The 12,810-nt window shown below is 36.3% G+C and overlaps 1 protein-coding gene and 1 pseudogene across 3 annotated transcripts in view; one reads left to right on the top strand and one right to left on the bottom strand.

The window, feature by feature from the left end:
- The window catches only part of SDK1 (sidekick cell adhesion molecule 1), a 901,672-nt gene that overhangs the window by 812,050 nt on the left and 76,812 nt on the right, over positions 1-12,810 (bottom strand). The gene's annotated exons all lie outside the window — the stretch shown is intronic.
- LOC308652350 (26S proteasome non-ATPase regulatory subunit 10-like) lies at positions 9,641-10,091 on the top strand (annotated as a pseudogene). The gene has a single exon. The product of its transcript is annotated as a 26S proteasome non-ATPase regulatory subunit 10-like (transcript).

Here is a 12,810-nt window from a genome sequence, read left to right as displayed (position 1 = left end):
CAATGTCATATTTTGTTGAGCCTAATGTTAAGGTTTTCTGCATCTTAAAGGCAGCAATTAAAATATATCTCATAGAAAATCTCAAAGATTTTCTCACTCACTTATTCCACATTTTCTGATTATACTATCTGCTGCATACTGCAGGTATAGTAGTGAGTAAAACAAATATTAAGCACCGATGTATATATGTGTATGTGTGCTTATGATATGCACATTTATAGATGCAGGTATTGATGCAGGAATATATGTAGCGCACATACACAGCTACAACATCTGAATGCTGGAGGGCAAGATATGGGAGGCAAGCTCCAGCTATTACAACAGTACATTACAAACAACTGCATAGAACACAAAGTCACTCCAAGTACTTAGGATGCTCATGAGCTTTGTGCAGAATGAGAGTAGATGTCTGTCATCAGATAAATTTTGGAAACTCCATATTAGAGGAGTTTAGAGGACATTAAATTATTATTAGAGGACATTAAATTCACTTAATTCTTTGCTGCAGTGTTTCTCAGATACTTCACTATGCTAATGGAAACTATGAGTCTTCTAGGAAGAAGAAATGTTAGGTAGTCTCTACCACATTTATTGAACCACAGAATTCTTTTAGGAAAATCTTCTTCAGAACATCCTTCAAGATATGCTGTTATTGAAAATAAAAATATATTCCAGTAAACTACTGTGGAAGCACTGTTGAAAAGCATTCATAAAAAGAAACATTAAAAATTTAAGAACTAGGGCTGGGGATGTGGCTCAAGCGGTAGTGCGCTCGCCTGGCATGCGTGCGGCCCGGGTTCGATCCTCAGCACCACATACCAACAAAGATGTTGTGTCTGCCGAGAACTAGAAATAAATATTGAAAATTCTCTCTCTCTCTCTCTCTCTCTCTCTCTCTCTCTCTCTCTCTCTCTCTCTCTCCTCTCTCACTCTTTAAAAAAAAATTTAAGAACTACATAACCAAGTAAGGCATGGCATTTCAAAAATTTTTAAAAGTTAATATTCAAGTTTTATTTTCTAAATAGCTAAAAAAGAAGTTTCATTTCATAAATCTACAGTAATAATTGCTCATTAATTCTACCCAATTTTTAAGGCCTAAGCTAAGTCTCTATAAAATAAAAAATTTAGGGGTTGGGGTTGTGGCTCAGTGGTAGCACACTTGCCTAGCATGAGTTGAGGCACTCACTGGGTTTGATTCTCAGCACCACATACAAATAAATAAAATAAAGGTCCATCAATAACTGTTTTTTTTTAATATAAGGAGGCTGATTCATAGGATAGGGAGAGGGAGCATGGGAGGAATAGACAAACTCTAGATAGGGTGGAGGGGTTGGAGGGGAAGGAGGAGGCATGGGGTAATTAATGATGGTGGAATGTGATGATCATTACTATCCAAAATACATGTATGAAGACAGAAATTTGTATGAATATACTATGTATACAACCAGAAATATGAAAAACTGTGCTCTATATATGTAACAAAAATTGTAATGCATTCTGCTGTCATATATAAATAAAAAGAATTACATTATTATATTATATGCAGGTATAAATATGTAACAACAAATTCCATCATTACGTACAACTATACTGCACCAATAAAAATGTGGAAAAATGTAAAAAAAATTTTTTTAAAAATCTTTTAAAAAAATAAAAATTTATAAGCTTTAATAATGCTAGAAAGTAAAGTTAATAAATGACCTAAAAGTCACATTTTTAATCAATTTATTTTAATTAGGTATATATGACAGCAGAATGCATTTTGACTCACTGAATACAACTGCAGCACAACTTTTCATTTCTCTGGTTGTACATGATGTAACATTGCACCATATGTGCAGTCATACATGTACCTAGGGTAATTATGTCCATCTCATTCCACCACCTTTCCTGTCCCAATTCCTCCCTTTTTTCTTTTTTAAGTATTAGTTGTGGATGGACCTTTCATTCTTTTTTACTCATTTAGTTACGCATGGTGCTGAGAATTGAACCCAGTGCCTCATACATGCTAGGAAAGTGCTCTACCATTGAGCCACAACCCCAGACCTGATATCTCATATTTTAAAATATAGTAATCATCCATAAGACTGACTTATTTCAGTTCTCCAGGTGAAAAGTGTAAAAATGTTTCCCTAAAAAACAAAACAAAAACACTATTTGCTGTGATCCTTTCAATGAGACCCATTTGTCCAAAAAGGACTTGTCTAATTATTTAAATTATTCAAATGATACTGGAATTTAATAGGTTCTATGTATCAAAGATGTTTGACAATCATTAACCTTTTAGGGCTACAGTAATTTGTGCAATTAACTTAGGGGAAATTATTTTTCTCAGTCACGTAATTAATTGTCCATGCCTTTTAAAAGAATTCTTGTACCTGAACTAAAAATTACATGAAAATATCAAGACCATACAGTTTAAGATCAGATCCTCAATACAGACAGTGCAGTTAGCCAGAAATTTTTTTAAGCCAGACAATTTTTAAGTGTCTCAAATTTGTGTGCAATCCAACTGATAACTGACAACACAGAAACCCACTCCCAAAAAAAGGTCAAAGTCCCTCCACAAGCTTTGTAAGTAACCAAACACTGAAATACGGCATTTTTAAAAATCTTTTTGAAGATTTTTGAATTGTTTAAAAAAAATCACCCATTTCTAAGTTCATAATTTTAATGATATTTTTAACTGAAATATAAGAATGTTTGAAAAGACTATTTCACTAGTAAAGTTAAAGTGAGTACATTGGCTATTATCTGTTGTTACTCACGATTTGGGGATGAAGTGAGGAGATAAGAGGGCATTCTTTCTGATTGATCACCAAAATAAGCTGCAAAATGAAAGCATCAGACTGATCATGAGACAACAAACATAATAAAAGAGAAACCAGCCTGGAGTTGTGGCTCAGTTTTAGAGCATTTGCCTCACATGTGTGAGGCACTGTGTTTGACTCTCAGCACCACATATAAATAAAATAAAGGTCTATCAATAACTTTAAAAAAAAAAAGATGTTTTAAAGAAAAAACAAAAAAATGACAGAAATCTACTGAGTTAAAAAAACAACCCACAGCAATCCCTTGGGAGACTAACACTCAATGATCAGATATTATAGGGAATTTAAAAAAAAAAATCACATAAAAAACTACACTCCATGTCCTATGGAAATTCTACATCTATTGACAATATTTCCCTTCCCCTTCAAACCAGAGGCAGGCTATCTTTGCTTAACACAGCAGACAGGTTTATTCTCATCTGTCTCCTAAAGACAAAGCCCTCCTGTTATTTCTCCTATGGCTGCCATCAATTACAGAAGTCCCTTGTGTCCACACACCTGCCCTCCTCTCAGGGAAGCAGAGGTGCTTTGTCTTTCCTTCTAAGCTTATCCCTGGATCTTGACTCCCTCCACTTCCCTAGGGACTACAACCCTTCTATGATCTCCTTTCCCAACCATCTTCAAGGGCCCCCACCCTCCTCAAAATTAAGCTTTGTCTAGTATCACCTGCCTTTAAAAAAAAAAAAGAAAAGAAAGTCTTTTCTTGACCCCAGTTCACCTTTCTCCCTCACCACTCCATTGTGCTTGGCCTTGGTTAGGCTTTGAGAGTCATGTGTGTCCACTTTCACAACTTTAGATCTCTTTCACTCTGTAGCTAGGGCCACCACTGAAAATGCTTTTCTCCAAGGTCACCAAGGGCTTCCTCTACTAAAACTCAAGTTCATACCTCAGTTCCCAAAGGAATACATTTACCAGCATATAAGAAATATAAACTTTGCCTTCCTCTACCCAACTTATGTACACCACACCACTCTCCCAGTGCTGACACTGATCCCTCAATGTCATTCTTTCCTAGCACCCCTAAGAACGCATATTCCTTTGCCTGTCCCTTCAAACCAAAAGTTTCTGAGGGTTCCTTCACAGATCCCCGTACTTTGTAAATATCTTTCGAGTAATCTTAACCACGCTCTGGCTTCAATCACCTTCTATAAACCAGTAACTCCAGAGTTCTCAGAGTAAGTTGCCTAATCATACTCATTCCTTTATTAAAAGAACCCTGATTTTGTTTTGAACAGCACTGTGCTCTAGTTTAAAAACAGAAACATAAAAGCTTGATTTCTCTTATTTCCTTGCAGCTAAAGATGGCTCTGTGACACATTTCTGGCCATTGCAATGTCAATGGAAGTTTAATGGATGAAATTTCTGTGAAAGCTGTTTTCATTCATTATTTTCTTTGTTTTGTTTACACAAAAAGGTACAAATCCAACTAGCACCTCCTTTGCCTAGGTGGTCCACAGGTATAATTTCTAGAAGAACAGCAGCCACTTTGTTATTTAAAGCCAAAGCCACACTATAAGGATGATAAGTCAACTGGTTCCTGATGATCTAACTACCATATATGAGCTGAACCTGAAAAAACTGAATGTAACATTTGCCTTAAGTTACTTAAGTTTAAGAAACATGAGACTAGCAAGAATTCTTGAGGATAAAGTAATTTTCTTCTATTGCACGGGCTTGGTTTTGCCACCAATCATATGCCATTCCAAGTACATAATATCTTTATAATACTGAAGTTGATATATCTAACAAGCTCTACATTTTTATATACTGTAAGCCAAGCCATAAAATAACACCACTTTAAAAACTTTTTCCAATTGTAATAATAATCCACCCTCATAGAAAAGCTTAAATTCAAATTAAAAGTTTAAAAGAATAAAAATTACTTTTTACCCCATCTTCCAAAAATATTTTTAGTACTGATACATCACCACTTTACAGTATTTAATACATACATTGCATAATATGTAAATTTTAATGCTTTTCACATACTGTTGTTTAATTAATTATTAATTACTGTTGTTTAATTAATTATTCTTTGAAGTGTCCCAGGTCAGGATGGCTCATCTAACTTTTTATCTTACTCAGATCACATGAAAAAGGATAAATCCATAACAATACTAAATATCCATCAGGAGTGATACTAGCAGGCAGGACCCTTCATCGTCTATAAGATTTTTTCATACCTTGTTCCCTCTGTTTGGAACACTCTTATCCCTGTTCATCATCACCTGGCCATTCTTTCACTTCCTTTATATCCCAGTCAACTGTCACTTGCCCAGGTAGACTTCCATGACAATCTCAGGTTTGCCTTTCATATGCCCCCACAGTGCAATGCCCATGCTTTGCATGTGTAAATGAAATTTTAATGCCTGTCTCCAGCACAAGATCATACATGATCCACTTTATGATGGGCTATTTCTCTTCCTAATGCCCAGCACACCATCCTCCACAATCAAGTTACAGAACAGATATTATGAAATTCTGGTAAACTTTAAAATTCACAGGCACAATGTTGGCGACTCCAAAGAAGTACAAGGATACCAGGAACTTGTATCAGCTGAAAAGTCCCCCAGCAACAACTAAGAACAATTTCATTATCAGTACAGCATAGGCTATGAGGAGTTAGCATGAGGCCTTCCCAAATGAAACTAAAGGCTACAAGAGCCAGGTTCCCCAGGAGTCCCTGCTTTCAGTTGACTCAGTCACTGCTCCAGCTAAGAGGTGGGAAGTCAGGGCAAGTGTGCAGCTTTCTGACAGAGGCATCCTAACATAGAAGACAACAGAGTCTCTTGCACAATGAAACAGCTAAATCAAGACCCTTTTCTACAGCCTGCTCCCCTTCTTCTCCCCTGTAAAGTCATCTGAGGCTCATGGCCTGACTCGGAACCTGCATTAGCTACCAGTGACAAGGAATTCTCATTGGAGCAGAGCAAATATACTTGGTGGTCGATTCTTACCTATGAATGGGGAAAGAAATACAAGAAACAGCAAATATTTGAGGTAGACAAACAGAATGTAAGAGGTACCAAACTGAACAACCAGAAGATACATCAGAAGTTGGGATTTGGAGTAAAGATCCTGGATCTGAACCCAACTCTAACTTTAGCATTTTCCCCTGCACACGTACACTCTCCTAAACCTGAGGAGACAGGGAATACAGTGAGAAAGAAACCCTAAGATGAATAAACTCAAGGAAATAACACAGCTGTGGCAAAAAGAACAGGTCAGTAAAATGTAGATATCTATTTCCCCTCCCACTCAAGTCTCCTGAACTGATGGGAGAGACTATTGCTTTTAACAAAAATTAAAGAATCCTGGGGCTGGGTTGTAGATCAGTAGAGGAGTGATTGTCTAGTGTGTGTAAAGTGCTTGGTTTGATTCTCAGCACCAAATATAAATAAATAACTAAAATAAAGGTCCAACAATTAAAAAAAATTGAAAACAAGTAAACAAAGAATCCTGGAACCTGAGAATGGTGCCATCAGCACCATTTTATGGAACACCTGGAGAACAGAAAGAATGTAGGGCAAAAATAGAAAGACAAAGCAATGGGTACTGAGGCCCCAAACAAAGACAAAGCCATTGCCAACATATCAAAGAGAAGCTGAGTCAACAACCACAGACAACACTGGTTTAGCAACACACAGATTAAAAATCAGTTTAGATAACTAGGCTAGTGAGTACAACCCTCTGCCCTCAACACAGAGATGAAAAAGAAACCCAAAACAGGTGATTTATCTGAGGAGAGCTCCAAATGTACATATTAGAACTTCAGAGGGAACAGAAAAAGAAAACTCCTAACTTCTATTAAAGACAGGCATAGAAGCCAGCAAAGGCTGGAGAAAAAGAGCATTTCTGTCTGAGAATAAGACCATGATGCACCATATGACTGAGTTAATAAGTCCTTGCATTGCCAATATGGAGGGAAGCCAGTTTGCCGGCTGACTCCCCACCTATACAGCACCCTTCAGGGAAGCTTGCCAAGCACATGCCCCATGCTTTCCACAGAGCCTTAGGTAAACCCTCCCTTTTCAGGGACCGCCACATAATTAAGGAGGAAACCTGCAACAGCCACCAATATTAATTAACCCAGTCCCTTCTTAAATATGAACAGTTAGCCAAGGACCATCAGTAGGTCCTGGAGAGGAATTTGTTAAGGGTGAGGGGAGGGGGGACCCTGGAAGAAACAGGACTCTTTCTAAACAAGTGATTTAAAGTTTTTTTAAAAATTCTCCATTGGTATCCTCAGATATTTCAAGAGTTATTAAACACTTTACAAAAGAGAATCCTAGAAAAAATAATTTATCAGAAACAAAGTATTTCTGGAAGTTAAAAGCAACTGCCAGGGGGCTGGGGTTGTGGCTCAGTGGTAGCAAACTTGTCTGGCATATGTGAGGCACTGGGTTTGATCCTCACCACCACATAAAAATAAACTAAAAATATACAATAAAGGTATTGTGTTCATCTATAATTTAAAAATATTTTTTTAAAAAAGCAACTGCCAAAATAAAATTTTCAAAGCAGGGTTGAATGTTAGAATGGATGGCAAAAAAGAGCTAGCAACATAGAAGTTACTAATAGAGAAAAAAAAAATCAAAGATATGAAAAGTAAGAGTATGTTGCAAAGTAGAGGATTCAGAAATTCCACAGAAATTTCTTATTAGGAAAATAGAAAAAGAGGGGAAATCTTGAGAAAAAGGAGAAAATATGACCAGATCAACAAACTCTGGATTTCCTAATAATGTACCAATCCTCCTATCTGTGCCCAATTATTACTATGGGATAAATTTATATAAGTAGAGCACTCATTTTGAGAGCTGAGACTGCCTGGAAATCATATGAATCTACATTTCCACCCACATTTTATAACCTTCTTGCCAATTCAAAATTCTGCCAATCTGATAGGTAAAATGTGAACTTTCATTATTTTTAATTACATTGCTTAGATAACTACTGTTCATGCATTTACTCATATTTCTACTCTGTGAATTACCAGTTCCCGCCATTGGCCATTGTATCTACAGTGTCTTATTGATTTTTCAAGTTCTTAATAGCTCAAAGATATTTGCCTTTTGTAACACAGATTGCTCACATTTTCCTGATCTGTGGTTTGTCTTTATACTTGTTTATGAGGTTCCTGTGTCATAAAAAAATATTCTAGATTGTACTTTTTGATTCAATTGCATAATTATAAAAGCAGAAAGTCATCTTTCACCTTTAAAGTATTAAAATTTTCAGCCTTTCTTCCAGCAAGGCTTTTGATCCATCTGGAACTTCCTAAATGCAAAGAGGAGAGTAATAATGCAACTTTTCTCTCCAAATACTACCAAGATGTTCCAACACCATTTCTTGAACAAGGCAATCAGTTTCTTACTGCTATGTAACAAATCAATCCAAAGCTCAAGATGAGAGTAAACCTCTCTCTCAAGTCTCCATGGGTCAGGAATCTGGAAGTTTAATTCCACAGTTTTGGTCTGGTTACATTTCATGAGGTTGTAGACAAGATATCTCACTGAGCTGCAGTATCTAAAGGCTTCACCAAAACTGGAGATCTACTTCCAAGATGGCATTCACATGGTTAACAAGTGGATGCTGGCTGGCTAATACCTCATTTTCTCTCCATGTGGACCTCCCCTAGGGTTCCTGGGTGTTCTCCTAACACAATAACTGGCTTTTTCCAGAGTGAACAATCCAAAAAAGCACAGAGGTTGCAAAGTCTTTTATGAATAAGCTTGGAAGTCATACACTATCATTTTCATGCTATCCTACTGGTTACATAATCAGTTAATGTGAGACAGGTCTATACAAGAATGAAAATTATAGGAAGCAAAGGTTATTAAGAGCCATCTTTAAATTAAACTCATTTAATTTAAAATAAAACATTTTGGACATACACTCAACCCCCATATATACATTGGTTTAATTCTAGATTTTATTTTCTGTCTACTCCTAAGCTAGTATTACATTTAATATTTATAGTTTTATATACAGAGATGAAAAATTGTGCTCTATATGTGTAATAAGAATTGTAATGCATTCCACTGCTGTCGTGTATTAAAAAAATAAAAGATTAAAAAAATTATAGTTTTATCATAAGTTCCTTATGTATAAAGATAAGTTTGTCTTCATTGGTGTTCATTTTCCAAGTTTTTCTAAAAACCCAAATATTTATTCTTGCAAATGAATTTCAAATTAACTATTATATGTGGGAGACTACAGACTGACTAGCAGGGGATTTTGACAGATACTATGTAAGGAAAATGCTGATACAGCACCATTAAACGTATAACATTATGGTACTCAAAATACTTTATTAAATGATTGCACATTCACCAAGAAATATTTAGTAAATGTCTTATGTTGCAGATTCAATCAGATATGTTGGATATACAATGGTAAACTAAGGAGACACAGTTCCTATCCTTTAATGGAGTAGCAAGCTGAACTGTAAAGAGACTGCATAAAACACATGATCACATGACACAGGGTTTAAACCAATGAGCATAACAAAGGGAGTTAATTGATTATGAAAAGTCATACAAGGACTCTCTTCAGTACTCCTTAATCTGAGACCTGAAGGATGAATAACAATTGAATAGGTTGGGTGGGGTTGGGGGCAGTAGTTACAAATATAGAACATATACAATTATAGCTTTTGTAAAAGTCCTGAAGTGGTAAAGAACTTACCTTTTTCAAAGCAATGAAAAAGGACAGTAAAGATATACCATAGGGAAGGTGATTGGTGGAGCAGGAGCCTGGGACGTGAGGTGGGAGTCGCTAGTGCTTCACAGAGATCCTGGGAAAGCGAAATGGAGGGGTGTGTGTCTAACCTGATGGTCTGCAACCTGGCCTACAGCGGGAAGCTGGAGGAGATGAAGGAGAGCATCCTGGCCGATAAATCACTGGCTACTAGAATTGACCAGGACAGCAGAACTGCATAGCACTGGGCATGTTCAGCCAGACATACTGAAACTGTTGAGTTCTTGCTGCAACTTGGAGTGCCAGTGAATGATAAAGATGATGCAGGCTGGTCTCCTCTTCATATTTCTGCTTCTGCTGGCCAGGATGAAATTGTAAAAGCATTCCTGGGAAAAGGTGCGCAAGTGAATGCCATCAATAAAAATGGCTGTACTCCCCTACATTATGCAGCTCCAAAACCAGGCAAGAGATTGCTGTCATGTAGAAGGTGGGGCTAAACCAGATGCTAAGGATCATTATGAGGCTACAGCAATGCACTGGGAAGCAGCCAAGGACACTTAGCCTGTAAGGAGCAGAGAATAGAAGAAGCAAAGCTGCTTGTGTCTCAAGGAGCAAGTATATACATTGAGGATAAGGAAAAAAAAAAAAAAAAAGACACCCCTGCAAGTGGCCAAAGGTGGCCTGGGTTTAATACTCAAGAGAATGGTCGAAGGTTAAGCAGCTTGGATATATTCTTTCTTTGTATATTTTGTTGTCCCAGGGTTCCAGAACCTAAGGCACTTGTTAACAGAATATCACACCTTCAAAATTGTGTGACTGTGTTGTATTGTTCCTGCTGAGGTACTTGTTCTAAGCTTACAACTTGCTTTTTAGGCATCTGAGTAACTGTTGAGATTGTACTGTTGTCCTGTGTTCTTCTGTATTAAATTTTGATTAATTCTCAGTGATTCTGTGGATGTTGTGGGTCTTCAACACCCTCTAGTATACCTTCTCTCCCCTTCTGAAGCAGAAGAATCCCAATAGCAAACAGACCAGTTTTTCTGTCAGATGGATTTTGTTATGTTCCTCTATTGAGTTGAAATACAACTTGTTTTTCAAACTCACTCAGAAGCCTATGCCAAATATTTCTGTTTTTTCAACTGGTGAGGATTAATTTATTTTTGTTGTAGGAGGAATACTGATATACTTCAGTGGACCAAATTTTAAGTTGGTGGGTATATCAATAACTCCATGTACCCATGCATCTTTCTGATAAGCTGTTTTCCTCCAAAACAAGATGTATTGTGTTTAAAAAGGAAATGTTAAAGTACCTGTATTGGTTCACCATGTATTGAAAAGAATATCAAGCTGTTCAAGTGATATATAACCAAAAGGTATTTTGATTTGTATTTCAGGAACTAAAAAAATGAAATATTGAAAGAAAAAATATATATACCATAGAGAAATTGGGGAGACATAAGTACAGTGGCCAAGGACATAGGAAGGAGGAAGATCCCAGAGTGTGCCTCAGATAGACCATGGGGATCTTCCAGAGGAAAAGGCAGAATGCACTGCCTCCAGGGTTTTAATTGGCTAAGAGGCTAAAACAAAGCAGTTAAACTCTCCAAAGACAGAGCAAAGATGAAGGCTGAAAGCCAAGGAAGAAAAACAACCTTTTTATTAAGCTTAGTAGCTGATGACAATCTTTCAGATTGTCTTCTGTCAGAGGAGGAGTCTCAAGTCTTCCAAAAAGTTGTCAGGTGCCAAGTAGAAAAAAATAACATCAGTTAAGCGAGGGAGCCTTGCTACTAAGGGAATGACTTGAAGCAATAGTCCCGATACTAGACTCAGATCATCTCCCCATCACCCAGCCCTCCAATTACAAATCATACAATGCTGTGAATCCAAAGACCTCCACTACTCCAACCACCTTTGGTATCAGAACATCAAGTTGTAAAAAATGCACAATTTAGATTGGGATTACATTGAATTTAGAAACCAACACTGATATTTTACAAAGTTGAGTATTCTTATGTAAAAATAAGATAGGACTTCAGGTTTTCAAGTCTTTATGCCTCTTTAAAATGCTGCAGTTTTCTTAACATAAATCATATGTTAAGAAATGTTACAAAGTTTACTTCAAGCTTTTTGATTTGAAATGATGAATGAGGTCTCCTCTATTATTGATTATAAATGATTATTGTTGATGTGTACAAGAGTATTGCATTATGTGAAAATTTTGTTCACTTTTGTTTTTCCGATTGTATTTTCAAATTTCACTAATTCTGCTTCCTCTTTTTTGCCATTTACTATATATTTTCCAAGGTTAAATAACAACATATCACACTTCCAAACCAAAAAATATTAAAATGGCACCGATAACCGTATTTGGGAATTTGAAGTAAACGTTTCTAGGCTTCAGCATAAAAAAATATTGACTGTTAATTTAAGACACATCTGACTATGTTAAGATGGGAAACACTCTTCAGTCCTTATGTTATTACTTAGAGGTTTTCTTTTTAAAAGGAACAAATATTAAATTTTGTTGAATAACTTCCTAACATCTATGGAGACTTATGAGTTTTCCCTTCATTCACTTGTTCCTAACTTGAATGATATAAAATTACTTCACACTGCTCAATCATTGATAATACTAAATAGAATATATTCTAATTTTTTAAAATCAATTCTTGGGCTGGGGATGTGGCTCAAGCAGTAAAGCGCTCGCCTGGCAAGCAGGGGTGCTGGGTTCAATCCTCAGCACCATGTAAAAATAAAGATGTTGTGTCCACCAAAAACCAAAAAATAAATATTAAAAAATTTTCTCTTTAAAAAAAAATCAATTCTAATTTTTTTTGCTGGATTCTAGTTTAAAAATGTTAAGTTTCAACATCGAAAGTTTTAAGTTTTTTTCCCCTATGTTATATTCTTATATTTTTAAATTAGAAATACAATAAAAATATTAGTTTCTGAAATGTTAGAATTTAGATCTATATTTTAAAATAAAATCCATCACTTTCACACATTTGCAATTCTTCCAGGACAGCCTACAATGTACAGTCCTACAACACAGACTATCTCCCTAGCCTAGCTCTTTGTCATTGTGTATCACTTAATATGTACTGAGGAACAAGTAACAAAAATTCCACTTTGATAACAGACTGATCATCCCCACATAAAGATACAGCCAGAGGAAGAACCATTTCCAAGTTCCTTAGACCAGAGGTCCAAGATTTTCTTTAGAACCCAGGTAGTTCCCCTACCCCACTCTGCCATTTTCAGAGCATGAAATTTGTCCTCA

This window comes from Spermophilus citellus, assembly GCF_964194105.1.
Source record: "Spermophilus citellus genome assembly, chromosome: 6".
Classification (NCBI taxonomy): Eukaryota; Metazoa; Chordata; class Mammalia; order Rodentia; family Sciuridae; genus Spermophilus; species Spermophilus citellus.
The sequence above is the reverse complement of the archived record's forward strand: the minus strand, read 5'-3'. Positions and strand labels throughout refer to the sequence as shown.